This window comes from Peromyscus eremicus, chromosome 11, assembly GCF_949786415.1.
Source record: "Peromyscus eremicus chromosome 11, PerEre_H2_v1, whole genome shotgun sequence".
NCBI lineage: Eukaryota > Metazoa > Chordata > Mammalia > Rodentia > Cricetidae > Peromyscus > Peromyscus eremicus.
The window spans coordinates 15,393,611-15,412,480 of record NC_081427.1 but is presented as its reverse complement, the minus strand read 5'-3'; the positions used below and the strand labels follow the sequence as shown (position 1 = coordinate 15,412,480).

Sequence of the window (18,870 nt, the reverse complement as noted above, 5' to 3'; positions counted from 1 at the left end):
ATTCAGAAGAAAGGATAGGTAATGAACTCCTACCTTCAGTGGTTTCCTTAAGAATATCAATTCTGGGGCTGGAGAGATGGCTCAGCGGTTAAGAGCACTGGCTGTTCTTCCAGAGGTCATGAGTTCAATTCCCAGGAACCACATGGTGGCTCACAACCATCCGTAATGAAATCTGGTGCCCTCTTCTGGCCTGCAGGTGTATATGCAGACAGAATACTGTATACATAATAAATAAATAAATCTTTAAAACAATATATCAATTCTGAGTTTGATATTTAAATTTAAAATATGCATATATACATATATACTCTATCTATACAATTTAAACACATTGTAGAGAAGAAGGTATAATAAATCAATGATAAATATTATTAATATAGATAAATATGTGGTATTTCACACCATGAATCATTAATGATGTATTTTAATTAAAAATGTATTAATTCAGATTGCCTGTTATTTTAAAGAGATATTTTTAAGTTTCTTTATCTTGATTATTTTAATAGGTAAATTGATAGATACAAATCATTTAGAGTACATAAGTTTAACACTGTTTTAATTGTTCTGTTTCATGCATCTGTTAAGTACTCTGTCAGTCCATCTGCTAAGTACTTTGATATGCATTATGTTATTCGGGATATTTTTATTTACCCCTATTTTTATCTCAATTTTACAGATTAGAAAAACAGGGCTAAGACATAGAACAGTTTATAATTTCATTTAGAAACACCAGGGATTTCAAATTCCAGTGATTCCTAAACCAAAACACTGCTCCTCAACTACAGTCATACATAATTTCTTCCTCCTATTCTGCACATACACCCCACCATCAATATGTTCATTTCAGACCTTTGCAAAGACTCCTCCTAAGTCACTGAACTCCCTTGCCAGGGAGTCATACCAAGTACCTTGTCCAGTGCTAGATGAACAATGTGCACTTAAGAAACACTAGGAAGACAGTGTTGTAATCCCTTTTCCAGGATTCTTCCCAGGATCAAATTAAGGATGAGGCCTCAGTCTGAAGCTTTATTTTACCATAAGTATGCTTGCCATTTGTATTTCTTCTTTTTCATCCAGGGGAAGGAGATGAATATCACACATCAAAACCAGTCATAAAAGCTTAGAACATGGTATTGCATTTGCGGTTGGGAATGGAAGAAGTCAGAAGATGATCAAAGGATATAAAACTTCATTTAGATGGGAAAAATAAGTTTTTTTTCAGATGTTGTATTATACTAAATATAATAACTAAAAACATTTCTAAATAACCAAGAGTAGATTTAAAATGTTCTCCCAAAAAAATAAGTTTGTGAATTGACTTGATTTATTTAACTTATACTGTATTAAAAATTTGACATCACTTCATATCCCATAAATTAGCATGGTATACAAGGTGTTAAAATGTGGTTTTGTATGTTAACTATGAATCTCAGTGCTCTGGCAAGCTGCTTAACTATGTGCATGCTCATGTGAGGAGGTCAAAAGAGAACATCCTCCTTTATTGCTATATTAGTTTGTTCCTCTATTGCTGTGATAAAACACTGACCAAAAGTTACTTGGGGAAGGAACGGGTTAGTTGGCTTTCATGAGGGAAGTAGGAGCTCACACAGAAACTGATGCAGAGACCACTGAGAAAACCTGCTTACTGATTTGCTTACAGCTTCTGCTCAGCTAGCTTCCTTATATAACTCAAGACACTGCCCATAGTAGGCTCAGTCGACAATTAGCAGTCTATAAAATGTCCCACAGACACATACTCACAGACACATCTGATGGAGACAATTCCTCAGTTGAGGTTCCCTCTTCCCACCTATGTCAAGATGCCAAATAAGAATAGCTGTCGCAAATCACTCTCCACATTGCTCCTCTGAGGCTGTGTCTTTCCCTTAACGTAGAGATCTCATCTTTCAGCCATTTTGGTGGCCAATAAGCATAAATGATCTTCCAAGGCACTGAGGTTAAAAGCAAATAAAAGATAACATCCAACATGTTATGTTTGTACCTGAACTTTGAATCTTTTGATTGTGTTGCAAATATTTTCAATGGCTTGGCCATCTCTTGAATCATAAGACATTTTTAATGTACACAAAAAATGTTGTATTTTGTCTTTGAACTTCCTATGTGCCCAGAAATTTACTATGGAAATATTACAATAGTGTATTTTAAGCAAATGACCAGTGAATACAAAATCTTTAGGAGGAAATCTCCTAGATAAAAGACAGATTGCTGTGGCCAGTGATATACTTTCCATTTAAATAAAACTTACTTTTCTAACTGAACAGTTATAAATTTAATGTCAGATAAATTTATAGAGAAAATGGCAAGTTCGAAGATCACAGCAATACAGGTGTTTAGGAGAACAAGTCAGTTAATTTACTAATGTTCTTTTTATCTACCTGCCACATCATTGTAACATGTCACTTAGTGAGACAATTTGCTACATGAGCACATGAATAACCTGATAGCACAAGAACTGGAGCAGATAGAAAAGAAAGACAGCAAAATAATTACCCTGGAATTTCATTTCTTGTAGGCTTTATATGCCATTCCATTTCTGCTCCATTTAGGCATTCAAATGTGGCATTGGCACTTTATAGCATAAAAAGTAATATTTCATTTTTAATACAGGTCAAGGTACAGGAATGATAGATTAATGACCATGCCAAGATCATTATACAGTAAACTTCCAAGAAAAGCTTGGTCAGCTCAACAAATACCCAGATTCTTACTTCAGTGGAGGTGACTTTGGTCTTAATTTTTATCCACAGCAATTCAGAACTCATACATGTTTGTTTAATTTCTGATGGATCACTTAAGCTTTTGAGAAATTTTGAAGAAATTTTAAGTGCCTTTGACCATTACAACAGCAACAGAGGAAAAAAAGAGGTATTTGTTCCCCGTGACCCATTTCAAAGTCAAGATGTTGCTCACCACATGAAGGAGGACATAAAGGGCCAAAGGATCCCAATGTGGGATATACTGTGCTGTGTACAGTGATTAAAACACATTTCCCTCCAAAATGCATTAGGAATAAATAAATATCTTGGAAAAAAAGAACTTTTGTCAAATATTATTCATTTGCAAGAGTATGAATGCATAATTTTTTAATTAGTTACAAGAAGTAAATTATATACAAGAAGGAAATATATAAATGATTTTGTAAGTATAGGTGGTGCAAGAATATTTCTGAAGCTACAACATACAAATAAATACATTGGTTCATTGACATGAAGGGTAGTGATAAGTATGCTTTGTATATATTCATTCAGATTTAAACCAGAAAGAATTTCTTCTCTTACTTGTTTTCACTTTCTTTTAATAATAGTAATCCTTTATGTTTATGAGATAAATGTGCTGTTAAAGGAATGTATGCATGTTATGGAATGTATCCTATGAGTGAGTGTGGATGCACACCTTTGTAAACAGATGTGTATTTTCAAATGTATCCCACAACAAACTATGTTATGCATTATCTTTTATGGAAGCAACTTATTTTGTAGGTATGAAAGTTTTTTTTAATTAAAAGCATAATCAGCACATAGGTAATATATTTCCCCAAATTAAAAAGCAATTGAGCATAATATCCTACACCATCAAAATTTTGGATTTTCTTATTCCTTTCCAAAATGTGGATATATCATGTAGTTTTATCTCTATAGCTTTTACAGAAACACTAGGTATTGTTTTCTCTTATTTATAAGAGGTGCTTGTCTTTCCATGCTCAGTCTGTTTCACTCAACATGATGAATTCTACACCAATCCATACTGTCACAAACGACAGAATTTTTAGTGGCTGAATATTTCTCCATCATCTATTTAACATTCTTACTCATTTTTCAGTTGATAGAAACTTCCATTTTTTCTGTATCTATTAAGAACAAGCAAGACTCATAGACTGATACAAAAGCTGGTTTCACTTTGCTGTAATATTAAAAAGCATGATTTTTTGTCAATGATAATATTTCCTTACTTTGAATTAGAGGTGTGAAATTATTACTAAATTAGTCTTACAATATTTCTAATAATCTTCAAATACATTGCCAATCTATTTTCCTTAAGTTGATAATTTGGATATTTAGTAGCTCTCTTTCTTAGGTGCTCAAGCATTTGTAAATGTTAAAATAAATTTCTAGATAGAGTAACATATTATGTTCATATATTGGAGGAATCAAGTTGATATTTGGCTTCTTAGCTTCAGCACAGTCAATAATAGCTACATTTCTGGGGCTGTGTCACCCTCACATTCATCTATTTGGGGGAAACAAATTGGCAGTAAACACTGCCAGTGTGCCAGTGCCTGTAGTATCTTTTGGCTTTATACCAGTAACTTAACAAAACACTCATACCCTCCTGCTGAGCACTATTAATATCCTTTCATTAATTCCTAAAGGGGCGATCATCCAACTCTATCCAAGATTATTTTCAGTTGCAAATTTTTCTATCAATACCTCTCTGTGCATGTGTATATGTGCATGTTTTAGTGAGATATAGTATATAAACCTCTTTACATTTGTATGAATGCTAATGTGCATGGGAGTGCATATATTTGCATTCATGTTCATCTACATGTGAAGACTAAAAGTCCACTCTCTGTGTCCTCTCCTATATCCCTTGACCTATTTTTTTAATACCAACTCTCAATGAAGCTAGTCCTTTTAAAACTCAGAAACAGAAAAGTTTATTTTGATTATAGAAAAAAATTATATTGGTACATTTATATTATATTTGGAAAGAATAGGTAAATTCATGATCTCTTCTTGAATTATTTTATACAAATACGTGTGTATGTATGTGTGTGTGTGTGTGTGTGTGTGTGTTTCTGTATCCTACTGAATTCATTCAGTGTTCCTCATATATACATACAATTAGATGTGATAACATGGGCACATGGGGTTAGATAATCTATCATGGAGCTCATCCCTGAAAACTGACTAGTTCCAATTAACATATTGAGTTTCCATTAGATAACTATGAAATTTGTGAGTGACCCCATGTTACCCACAGTGCAATTTCCTTGGGTAGTTATGCCCAGGATGCAAACATATAATTTACTGAATAAATTCAACTTATATTTCAGACAATCATGTTATGATGAGTATTTTTTACTTTCAACTTGACAAAACTTAGAACAATCTAGAAAAAGAGTCTTTACTGAGGAATTGCCCAGGCCAGATTAATTTTTGGTCATATCTCTGAGGAACTCTCTTGACTCTTTATTGATAGAGGAGGGCCACACCCACTGTATACTGCATCATCCCTAGGAAGGAGACATGAGTTGTATAAGAAAGCTAGATGTCAAGCCAGGGACTAAGGCTGAGAGCAATCCAAGAAAAAATTATTTACACGTACATATTTTATCCCACTGTTTTATTTGTATCCAGGCAGACTCAAATGGAAAGGTTAGAAAAATAATTCATCATGAGTTTCAGTTTTGGAGACTCAGCCATTCATCCTTACATTCACATTCATTGTACCCACCCTTTCATTCTTTAGTTGACTAACACAATTCTTTTTATCACTGAGAAATTATAAGACTCAGTCCAGATTATAGGAATGATTTCAGAGGAGTAAAATAGTCATCAATCTTAACCAGCTTTGAACTCTGAGCTACAAGAATGACTAGCCTAGCAAGGCCTACCCACTGGTATAAGTGTACACTCATGTTATGGGAGTAACCACCTACATCCTGAGTAGATTTAAAAAACGCTCCACAACCTGGAAGCCATAAGTGTCACCATTCATTGAGTCAAGAATTTGTGTTTAGATAGATCAAATATTTAAGGAAGGACGTGCCATTATCAATTCTGCTAAAATTGACATAGTATTAAGCTTACTCTTGATTTACCATTATACCCCTAGATTACTGCATATCTCAATCCTCATCATAGAAACTTATTTTTTCAGTATATAATAATTAACACAGAAACTCACAAATGGTCAAAGTACAGAGAATAAAGACTGCAGACTGTCCAGCCTAAATAGGACATATGTATCACACCCCTTCCTCTGACGGCTCAGTAATACTTGCAGAAGATGAGTAGACCAATTATGAAAGCCAACGTTGGTTGATGCTTCCAAGGAAACAGTGCTGTACTGACATAAAAAGGCACATGCACATAATAACTCATAGCACTTATGATGCATACACAGACCTTTGCAAAATCAAGCTAGACATAAACCTAGAATGGATAAGTGTACCTTAAGTTTTCCTTTCTGGCCCACAGTCAGGACAAATCTCTTTCACCTGCCAGTCCCACAGCCGCTCAAACCCGACCAAGTAAACATAGAGACTTATATTGCTTACAAACTGTATGGCCGTGGCAGGCTTCTTGCTAACTGTTCCTATAGCTTAAATTAATCCATTTCCATTAATCTATGCCTTGCCACATGGCTCGTGGCTTACCGACATCTTCACAAGCTGTTTGTCATCGTGGCGGCTGGCAGTGTCTCTCTGACTCAGCCTTCCACTTCCCAGCTTTATTCTCCTCCTTGCCCCGCCTATACTTCCTGCCTAGCCAACGGCCAATCAGTGTTTTATTGATTAATTAGCAACACATTTGCCATACATCCCACAGCAGATAAGGGAACTTTTCATCAAATCCTGCCACTCATATTGGGAACCAATAACTTCTGGGAAAGGAAGAGTCAGTTATCTTTAATGATGTGAACTCTGGTGGTTTGATCATGTTTTTGTGTATGGTCACTCACCCACAAGTATATGGAGAGCACAAACTGGACTTCACAAGATTTTTAGAAAAAGGGCACAAAAGTGATTGGGTTGTGAAGGCCTATGTGTCTGGTAGGAGTTGTAGTATATGAGTGCATACAATCAAAACACATTGTATGAAATAGTTAAGAAACTGTTAAAACTGAAAAAAAGAATATATGAAAATGGCTGGCAAATGCTAGAGAGAACATATAGGATGAGCTGGAAGAGGGGATTAGTGGTTGATTATTAACTTTATGCGTTGTAAACATTATGGAATGGCTTTGTAGTCTAATTGAACTATCTTTGAACAATTCTCAGTGTTAAGTTCCAACACTGGTAGCCTACACGAGGGAGAACAGGGAGGCGCCATGAAAGAGAGTGTCAGTATGAATGGCTGAGTCTCTGAAACTGAAATTCATCATGAATTCTTTGTCTCACATCATTTCCATTTTAATCTGCCTGCATACAAATAAAACAATGAGATAGAATATGGACATTTGGATATCTTACTTCTAGTCAGCTGAATTTAATGCTATTTATGGTCTTATAATTTCCACTGAAATACGAAGAGAAGTGATAATAGCAAGTGGTTGTTAACTTGCTGATGAAGTTGATTCTCACATCTTCTGCTTCATTTGCACACTCTGCAAAATGAATTCTAGTCTCTGACAGGTCACTTGTCATTCTTTTCATTCTAGGAGAGGCAGAGTTCTTCAGCTCAGCCCTAGAAATAGAATAGCTATCTGCTTCTATTGCATTTTGGTATTGAACATTTCACATAATAAATATCTAATCCAAAATCAATTTCAACCAATCACAATATTAATGAAAAGCCCATGACAGACAGGAGCATTTGTAACATAGCAGCTAGAAATGGTGCACCAGTGAGGTTAAATGAGCAACCAGCAATCATGGATGGTACACCCTACGCAACCTTGCATTTAATTAAAGACATTAAGATATTCTTCATAAAGATTACACTTTGGAAATAGGTTACTGTTCTTATTAACATACTATAACTCCTTATTTAATGAATGTGTTGAAATTTAGACTAAAATTGTTGACTATTTTCAGACTATTCATGTAGCTGTGATAACTCAGATATTACAATGAAGAATAGATGCTTAAACTTTATAATATAACTTGTAATACACTTTGAAAATTACCACTTGAGCATTCAGGGAACCAGTAACCACACCTATCAGGACCCCAGATGATCTTGCAGGCCACACACAGCTGCAATACTCTACTATGAACCAGAGAAGAAACAGACACTGTGGTGGTTTGAAATAAAATAGTCTCCAAAGAGAGTTGCACTATTGGGAGGTATATCCTTGTTGGAGTAGATGTGGCCTAGTTCGAGGAAATGTTTCACTGTAAGAGTGAGCTTTGAGGTCTCCTATGTGACAGATACACACAGTTCTCTTCCTGTTGTGTGCAAATCAAGTTGTAGAACTCTTAGCTCCTTCTCCAATACCATGTCCACATGCCACCATGCTTTCTGCCATGATGATAATGGATTAACCTCTGAAAATATAGCCACCTCAATTAAATGTCTTCCTTAATAAGAGATGCCATGGTCTTGGTGTTTCTTCATAGTGATAGAAACCCCAATTAGGACAGAAGTCATTACCATGGGCTGGGATATTGCTGGGATAGGCCTGGCCATGCTTTTGTTTGAAGGGATACTGACCTTGGGACTGTGGATTAGAAAAGCAATTGAATGCTTTAAGTACTGCTTAATGGACCATACTACTAGGAGTGTGGGAAACAGTGGTGCTAAGAGTGATGTGAACTATGGAGAGCTGGCTCAAGATGTTTCAGAGGTGAAGAATTTTAATATGTTGCCTAGAGATTGTTCTTGTGATATTTTGATGAGGAATGTGGCTGCTTTTTGTCCACATCCAGAAGATCAGCCTGAGGCTAAAGTGAAGAGATTTGGATTACTTGCATTCACTAAGGAAATCTCAAAGCAGCCTAGTATAGACTCTGTTGTGTTGTTAGTAGTGTAAACTCTAATGAAGATTTATAATGAAAAGGAGCAAGCTTCGCAAGGAAAAATACAAAATGTACAATTTAAGGAGAAAAGAAGCACCAGGAAGTGGAATGGAGTTCAGTCCTGTGTTTAAGGAGATAAACCAATTAAGAAATGGAATAAAAAGAGTGGTAACCTTAGGGCAAGATCCTTCTCAGCTAAGTTTCCAACTTGTGAAAAGGAATTAAAGAAATGTTTAGAGCTAGGTGTGGTGGTGCATGCCTTTAATTCCAACTTTCCAAAGGCAGATGCAGGTGGATCTCTAAGTCTGAAGCCAGCCTGGTCTATAAATCCAGTTTCAGGACAGCCAAGCTTAGACAGATTTTCTGTAAAAACAGAAAGTTGTTGAAGATGTAATTTGAACAAGAGGGCCATGTTACAGCCCCAGTAAGCACCAGAACTTGGCAACTTTGGTCATGTGGTTCTGGTGTCAATGACAGAAGACAGTATGGATCCTTCCTCCACAACTAAGAAAAGCTGCTGAGGTCAGGCATGTGTCAGAGGTGTTCCTGAATGGAGGCCTAGAGAGACCATTGTGTGAAGAAAAGGTACCATATGGTAGCAAACCCATTAAAATTGTACTACACCCTTAATGCAGACTCAAAAAGCTAGAAGACCCTAAAAAGAAGTGTTCCAGACTCTAAGAGACCAAAAATGCCAGCCCAGATTACTGTACCCATCAAAATTTTCAATAATCATATATGGAGAAAATAAGACAACCCATAATGAAACCAAATTTGAGTAATATCGGTCTACAAAAGCAGCACTATGGGAGGTAATAGAAGGTAAACTCCAACCTAAAGATGTTAACTAGATACAAGATAACATAGGCAATAGATAATCACAGACCAGCAAAGTCAAAAAAAAAAAGGAAACAAACACACACACACACACACACACACACACAAACACACAAAAATCAACCAAGATAACAGGAATGAACAATAATTATTTGTTGATATTTCATAATATCAATGGTATCATTTCCCCAATAAAAACACAAAGACTAACAGAGTGATTGCAAAAACAGGATTCATCCTTCTGCTAAATCCAAGAAACACACCTTAACCTCAAGGATAGATAATATCTCAGGGTAAACGGTTGAGAAAAGGTATTTTAGCAAACAGACCTGAGAAGCAAAATGGTATAGCCATTTTAATATCTGACAAAGTAGACTTCAAACCAACACTAATCACAAGAGATAAGGAAAGACAGTACATTGCTGTGGGATGTTCTCTATGCTGTGAGTGTGTTGCTATGATTGATTGATAAATAAAATGCTGATTGGCCAGTAGCCAGGAAGGAAGTATAGGCGGGACTAGCAGAGAGGAGAATTGGGGGAACAGGAAGACCAAGTGAGAGAGATGCTGTTAGTCACCATGATGAAAAGCAGATGTTAAGATACTGGTAAGCCACGAGCTAAGTGGCAACTTATAGATGAATAGAAATGGGTTTATTTAAGATAGAAGCACTAAGTAGCAAGAAGCCTGCCATGGCCATACAGTTTATAAGTAATATAAGCGTCTAAGTGATTATTTCATAAATGGGCTTTGAGACTACGGGGGCTTGGTGGTACCCGGAGAGAAACTCTCCAGCTACACTATATATTCATCAAAGTAAAAATCCCTCAGGGGAACATTTCAATTTTTAACATCTATGCTACAAATATAAGTGCACTGAAAATTCGTAAAAGAAACATTTCTACAGCTTAAATTACTTATTGGCCCTCACACACCAATAGTGGGAGATTTTAATACCCCACTTTAAACAGTAAATAGGTCATCCAGACAACAGCTAAACAAAGACATGGGGAGCTAATGTGGTCTTAAACCAAAAGGAACTAACAGATATTTACAGAACATGTCACTCAAACAAAAGAACATACTTTCTTCTCATTTACTTATGAAATTTTCTATATTGGCCACAGAGTTGGACACAAAAAAAGTATTGAAAAATACAAGCAAATTGAAATAAGACCCTGCATCCCATCTGACCACCATGGATTAAACCTGAGATCTGAAACAACAGAAAGCTTACAAGCTCATGGAAGCTGAGCAACTCTCTACTGAATGAATAATGAGTCAAGATACAAATTAAAGAAGAAATCAAAGACCTTCTAAAATTGATCGAAAATAAATACACAGCAAACTCAAGCTTGTGGAACACAGTGCTGTTCTTAGAGGTGGTTTCATATTACTAAGAAAAACTAGAAAGATGTCATAATAACAATTTAATAGCGTTCTTGAAAGCCCAAGTACAAAAAGAAGAAATCACACCCAAAAAGAGTTGATGGCAAAAAATAATCAAACTCAGGGCTGAAATTAATGAAACAAACAAACAAACAAACAATCATGAAACAAAGAGTGCTGGTTCTTTGAGAAAAAATCATGATTGACAAACTCTTATCCAAATTAACTAAAAGAGAGAAAATATCCAAATTATGTTATGGCTTCCAGGTCATGCTTTTATTGGATTCCTGAGTGTATGTACCGTGGGCTCTGATGCTTGTTCCCTCTCTTGGGCTCCTTCCTTTCCATTGGTATGACTTGTCTTATTTCAATGTGATAGCTTTGTTTTCTCTTATTATGTTTTACTTGTTAATATTAAAAAGTGAATAAACATATGAATGAATGAATAAATGAATATAAACATAGCCATTTGTGTAAAAGTTAACAATAAAACTGTCATTTACACCTCCTTGGAGAGGAAAAACAATTTTCTGTAATGGAATGACAGACAGGTATATCAACCACTCGAGGGCTCCAGGGCAGCTCTCATGTTCAGGAGCAGTTCACCAACAAATAATGGACTCCACAGTTTGTGAAAATGTGTGTGTGTGTGTGTGTGTGTGTTTGTGTGGTTACAGTTTGGTGGGGTTTTAAGTGGGGGAGGGGATGATATTATATTTTGTTTTCTATGTTTGTTGCATTTTGTTGTAATGGGTTATTGATTTGTTTTTGATAAAGAACTTAAAGTTGAGTGGATAGAAAGGAGGAAAGCATCTGGATTAACTAGAAAGGAGGAAAGAATATGACCGAAATATATTTAAATTAAAAAATTGTTTTAAATAACAAAATTTTTTTAAAAATTGAGACATGATGCTTTAAACACAGTGCATCCTAAAATCCTCACTCCGTGTATTGTATTGATTCCTTAAGAAAATAGACACATATTTTTACTATACTATTAATTCATTTCTGTGAATTATCTTTATATATTATGATAACTTTCATCACATAATTTATGTTAATCTAAAAATAATTTTCTATGGATTTTCCATAATGCTATTAATATTAACTTATCATGCTCTGTATGATCTGCTGATGGATAGATAGAAAGTCAAAGAGCCCAAATTATTTAAATATTCATAAATACTGTGTATAAAAAAAATATTGTTTTTTAATTTTCAAAAATACATGGAAATTATTCATATTATATGAATATTTTATTTCATTCGTTACATCTAGAAATTTGCTGACTTATTTACAATCTGTCTGTTGTCTTGTAATAAAATTCTTCCTCTCCATAGATCAGTCACAGGTATCCTTTTAAATCTTAAATAAGTTTTTCCCTTACTACTCGACTGGCGACTACATGGACCATAAATTTTGTACAAAGAACAGTGAAATTGAAGATCGAATAATCTTTGCTCTCTCTTACTTCTGCTATATCTAAATACCTGAGAGCAGTTAATATACCAACTGCAGAAATCTGTCCAATAGAAAGGTAGCATCTTGATAATCTTCATTCCAAGGAAAGCAGTATCAAGGTGGATTAGTTTTCTGCACAAAAGAAATACTACTTGTTGATTCTCGTTCTCTGGAAAGATGAACACCTCATGTCAGAATGAAAGAAGTAATCCCCTCCTGAATGTCTTCACATCATGTGCACTGGTCCATTCAAGAATGGAAATCATTCAGAACCTACCTAGTTCCTAAAGACATGATATCTAAAATTTGCCACATTGAGGATTAAGTTTCATTCCTATCAGAGCACCTTCTAAGTTCAACACAAAAGTCTTGCTATTTGTCAGAGAAGGAATCCCAAACTTCCCTGCCTTTCCTACCATGCTGACATTGGCTTGTTTCTTAAACTCCAGTCAGCTGCTTCAGCTGTTCAGTCTGCCAGAAGTATAATTTGCCCAAATGCAACTTCGTTAACTAGGTTTGTAAAGCTGTTTCTCAAGCATCACGTTTATCTTGAAGTCCCATCCTTATCTCTCTACAAATGTTTTTATTTATGCAGAATTCTGGACTTTTTCCCCCTCTGATTTCACTCAATATTTTTTCACTCTTTCTACCTTCTTATCACCTTCTCACAGACCATATAAATTAATTATTGATTATTTCAGAAAGAAAAAAAATAGCTGGAAGGGAAAATTTTACCCATCCATGAAAGCTTAGATAACTGGCTAGAAAATTAACACAAAGAATATATCTCCTAAGATATTTAGCCATTAAAAACTCACAAAAATAAATCCATTATTTAAACAACTATCGCTTTCTTGGTTGCTTAAAATATATAATTTGAATATACAATTATACATTTTTCTTTTTTATATTGTGTTAGTATGGATAACATTACCCACTCTTCCATTGAGAGATTAAACCATGTTGACTGAGAGAAACAATATTTATTATATATAAAACAAATTCAAGTGTTCAAGCAGGATTTCAGGATGCATTTCTTTTAATTCCAGCTTCCAAAGAGACTTCAGGGTTCACTCAACTTCCCAGACACACAGGCTCTGAAGTACACGTTGAGTACCATCTCACACACAGAAAAAAAAAAAATAAAGAAAGAATCAAGTTAGATAACAAAGTACCTTCACAGAAACCACACAATATTCTCCTTCAGAATATGAATTCAGGCCGGGCGGTGGTGGCGCACGCCTTTAATCCCAGCACTCGGGAGGCAGAGCCAGGCGGATCTCTGTGAGTTCGAGGCCAGCCTGGGCTACCAAGTGAGTCCCAGGAAAGGCGCAAAGCTACACAAAGAAACCCTGTCTCGAAAAACCAAAAAAAAAAAAAAAAAAAAAAAAGAATATGAATTCAGTTGCAGATAGAATTAAGAGTAACAAATAATTATGTTCATAATGTTAGGATAAGTGAGAAGTACAGTCAAATCACAGAACTGGACCATTCTGTGGATGCAAAGAGAACTTTCTTTAGGAAACAAACTGCCTGGCTGCCTCAGAGAGAAGAGCACAGCAATGTAGTAGAGAGCAAGCAGATTTTATATGATAGTCATCAGGGTGGGAATCTTTGACCTGATACAGGGTACTCAGATTAGTCAGACTATTCAGGAATTAGATGCCCTTGCCTGAGGTAACTGACCATTTCTGGTAGATAAGGGAGGTAATGGTTTTCCTGGTGAATAGAAACCTGAATTTTGATATTTCTCGGGAATGCTAAGATTAGACTTCTGTTTACCCAATAACAATCTTTCTCCTCACCTGATCAGATTCCTTCTATTTCTAGCACTGCCATTTTGGATTCTGCTTTGTACCAGATGTTCCTGCCTTTTGTTGGTGATAAGGTACCAAGTTAATCCTCTGGCTTCTTCTCGCTGCCTGGAAGCTTGAGAAAAGAGGCTGGGGGTTCGGAGTCTGGACCAGACACTTAAGCAAGCAGGCAATGTTAGAAGACCTGAGGAAATTCGATCAGAAGCATTTGGTTTACTGGCCATAGGTTACTTCACTAATTCTCTCTGAAAAGACAGAGAACAATTGTTATTATGAGAAAGACAGAGGCCAATGAGCTGATACCAGGTAGGATACCAGGTGTAGAGTGGTGAGGAGGTTTTGAAGTAGTTGCATGACTGAGATTGAGTCCTGGATGATATCTGCCACCTGGGTGGAAATCTGCTGAGACAGATATAAACTGTGACTTAATCCACCAAGGCAAAACCTGCAATAGTCATGAGTTTTCAAAAAAGACCCCAATTATGGCCAGGAAAATGGTATATTTTTGTGTGAGACTTGGAGGGGAGTATAGAATTCTCCCTTGATGTATATGGTAAGTTGGGGGAGTAAGGGAATAGGGAGAGCTCAAAGTGAAACCAGAAGAGGGTTCTTTCCAGGGCGATTAGGGTTTCAGAAGTTGAGATATTAGTTTGGACTGATAGAAGAGGAACTCAGGCTGTAGCTCAAACATGAGTTGGGGTAGAAGTAGGTGTTGAGTTCAAGGAAGGAAAAGTTCAGAAGACAGTTTTGATATATGTGTCTTAAGTAAACTCATTAGCTCTTTTTACCTTTCTTGAGAACTGGGGGCAGCAGGGAATGTGGAGATGCCACTATACCCCTAAGCCTTTGAAACTAACTAAGGCACTTTAGACATGGATGCTGGCCCCTCATCTAATTGTATGAATCCAGGAAGTTCAAATCTGGACAGAATATCATTCATGAGGTGGGAACAGATGACTTCTATACTCTCAGCCGTAGTAGGGAAAGCGTCTACCTATCTGGATGTCTTAGGGTTACTGTTGCTATAATGAAACACCAAAACCAAAAGCAAGTGGAGAGGAAAGGGTTTTTTTAGTTTATGTTTCCATATGCATAGTCCATCACTGAAGTAAGGTAAAACAGGAGCTCAAATAGATCAGGAATCTGAGACAGGGGCTGATGTGGGGCCACAGAGGGATGCTGTTTACTGGGCTGCTCATCATGGCTTCTTCATCTGACTTTCTTATAAAACTCAGGGCACCAAGGCCAGGGATCACAGCCTTGTCTCATCATTAACAAGTTAAGAAAATGCCCTAAAGACTTGCCTATAGCCTGACTTTAGAGAGAGATTTTCTTTACTGAAGTTCCCTCCTCTCAGATAACTTAAGTTGTGTCAAGTTGACATAAAACTATCCAGCACACCTGAGAAAAGTGTCTATCATTGTAAGAAGAAATTTATTCCCTTGTTTGGATGCATGTGTGAAATCTGTCTGCCAGTCCTCCCCTGGAAGATTACCCTGAAAATGTTGTGTGTTGTAGTAAGAAGGGTGTCAAAAGGCCCCCTGTAGGGAGTGTTGGGTGTAGTATCCCTGGTTGACAGCCTTAAGATGGACAGAAAGACTGGGGCAGAAGAGGAGAAGTAAAAGGAATTGCTAGAGAGGTCAAGCCCCAATGTTAAAAGCTGTCAGGAAGGGTTTTGCCTGAACATAAGGGAAACATTACCTGTCCTGCAGAACCCAGCCCTGAGGACCTGCAATGGCTCCCACAGTCTGGAGAGACTGCTATTGGGACTCAGAGTAGCTAGGAGTTAAACTTAGAGGAACCAAGAGGAGAAAAGAAGGAAGATGGTAGGGGTATTGGCTGACCTCTTCAGCAGTCTTGTTGGCAACGTTATTTCCCAAAGCTGTATTTAGGAGCTTGGCAGTGACCTTGACAGTGAACAACTGTTACCTGCTTAGGAAGATAAGCGGCTTCTAGCAGCTTTTGTATTAGAGGACCTTTGGTTATACATGTACACTCCATCACTCCATAGTGAGGAATCCTTTATCCTGAGAACAGGAAGCATGGGAGTGAAGGATATGGAATGTGTATTTAGAATCTATTTACATAATGGTTATTTTTGTCTCATGCTAAGGTGAGGGCTCTAGTGAGGGCTAGCAGCTCTGCTTTGTGAGAAGTATGTCTGGTAGCAGAGTGGAAAACTCCACAGTGTGGTCAGAGGAGAGTAAGGCTTAATCTTCTTGGTCAGAGCCCATGTTTCTGAGAGATGAGGTTTCATTAACAAACCAAGAATTGTCAGTATGTAACAGAGTGGAAATAGAGGGTTGGGAATTTTTCTCGGAAAGGGATTCGGGTGACTCTGGGCAGGAATGGATAGCTACAGTGGCCTTGGAAAGGAGTGAAGCAGTGTTGAAAGGACATCAAGTGAGATACTGGAATTTTCAAGAAAGGTGCTAAGAAATCCTTGAAGCTTAGAAGGGGACAAAGAGTGTGATGATGTATTGTGTGCCCTGATAAACTTTGACTGAAGATCAGAGAACAGACGAAGAGACTAAATTAAACAGAGAGCCAGACAGTGGTGGCACACGCCTTTAATCTTAGTACTCCAGAGGGGAGGCAGAGATCTGTCTGGATCTCTTTGAGTTTAAAGCCACCATGGACTACATGAGATTGATTCAGCCTAGGAGGGAAAATAGAGGCAGGCAGTGGTGGCACACACCTTTAATCCCAGTACTGGGAAGCGCACACGCCTTTAATCCCAGGAAGTGATGGCTGGGTGGAGAAAGGTATATAAGGTAGGAAGAGACAGGAACTATAACAGCTTTTCGGCAGAAGCATCCCTTTCAGCTAGAGGCTTCTTCATCTGAAGTCTTTTCATCTAAGGAAGCTCATTTGGCTAGAAGCCTTTCGGCTAGAAGCTTTTCAGGCTGAGGAGTCCTAGAGGTGAGATATGGCAGTAGCTTGTTCCTTTTTCCCTCCGATCTTTAAGCATTTATACCAATATCTGGTACTGGATTTTTTTATTAAAAGATCAATTAAAGGGGCCGGGCGGTGGTGGCGCACGCCTTTAATCCCAGCACTCGGGAGGCAGAGCCAGGCAGATTTCTGTGAGTTCGAGGCCAGCCTGGACTACCAAGTGAGTTCCAGGAAAGGCGCAAAGCTACACAGAGAAACCCTGTCTCGAAAAACCAAAAAAAAAAAAAAAAAAAAAAAAAAAAAAAGATCAATTAAAGATTTGTGCTACAGTAGAGGTCTTGAGTGATAGGAGATTCTTGAGCCAGTGTGATAAGAGTACAGAGAGAGGGCCGGGCGGTGGTGGCGCATGCCTTTAATCCCAGCACTCGGGAGGCAGAGCCAGGCGGATCTCTGTGAGTTCGAGGCCAGCCTGGGCTACCAAGTGAGTTCCAGGAAAGGCGCAAAACTACACAGAGAAACCCTGTCTCAAAAAAACAAAAAAACAAAAACAAAAACAAAAACAAAAACAAAAAAGAGTACAGAGAGAAGGCCGGGTGGTGGTGGCGCAAGCCTTTAATCCCAGCACTCGGGAGGCAGAGGCAGGCGGATCTTTGTGAGTTCGAGGCCAGCCTGGTCTCCAAAGCAAGTTCCAGGAAAGGCGCAAAACTACACAGAGAAACCCTGTCTCGAAAAAAAAAAAAAAAAAAAAAGAGTACAGAGAGAGATACCAAGGATGAGCTAAGAGGCCTCCTGGGCTAATAGAGATGTTGTTGCTAGCACCCATATGTAAGATTGCCTTCCCCTAACAGTTGTCCAGTTCTCTGGAAAGATACACAACAGGGACAAAGATGGATAATCTCAGTTGTCCCCAAACTCCCAGGGCCATTCCCCATTTTTCAGTAATATAAAGGATAATGGTATGTAGCAGGTTTCCTCCAACCATCAGCTCCCAATCATGACATGGAGACTTACTATTAGCTATGAAAGCTAAGCCTTAGCTTTGGTGCCTTTCTTGCTAGCTCTTATAACTTAATTTAACCTATTTCTTTTCCTCTACCACTTGTTTTGTGGCTTTTTACCTTTCATTCTGTATGTCCTACTCCATGTTTGTCTGTCTGTCTGACAGCTGCCTTGCTGGCTAGGCCTATCCTGTTCTTTTCTCTCTCCTCTTCCTGAGCCTAGATTCCTCCTTCTATTTGTTCTCGCTGCACCCCAGGCCTACCTATCCCTCTACTACCTAGCTATTGGCCACTCAGCTTTTTACTAAACCAATTAGGTACCTTAAGCAGGCAAAGCAACACATCTTTACATAGTTAAACAGAGATAGCATAAACAAATGTAACACACCTGTACATAGTTAAAGTAATATTAACTCAACAAAGAGTTCCTCAAGGTTTGGGAGAGCCAGAGAAGAGCCTATAGGACAAGATCTCAGAGGTGAGAGGAAGTGGATGTGATCAAAATTTGGAATCCAGGTTTTGAGGGACCCCACCAGGCCATGGAAAAAGAGAATCTGTTCCTTGGTGGTTGAAGGTTTGAGGGATTACAGGCAATTTCTGCTATAAAGAATGAGATCAAGGCTGTTAGGGTATAACAGACAGCCTAGATGCTGGGCCTGTAGAACGGAGAGTTGAACTTTACAAGGGGAGGAGACTCTGTATCATTTGCTTCCTAGACAGTTAAAATTTTGAGGCACGTGGTATGACAGTGAGTGAGAGGCTACAGAGT

The 18,870-nt window shown here is 37.6% G+C and overlaps 1 long non-coding RNA gene across 1 annotated transcript; it reads right to left on the bottom strand.

Moving 5' to 3' along the window:
- Positions 1–13,357: 13,357 nt before the first annotated feature.
- LOC131921876 (uncharacterized) lies at positions 13,358–16,245 on the bottom strand. The gene is made up of 3 exons (XR_009382130.1): positions 16,053–16,245; positions 14,200–14,453; positions 13,358–13,514 (listed from the first exon to the last, which is right to left on the bottom strand). It is a non-coding gene; the product is annotated as an uncharacterized LOC131921876 (long non-coding RNA).
- Between the last annotated feature and the right edge of the window lie 2,625 nt (positions 16,246–18,870).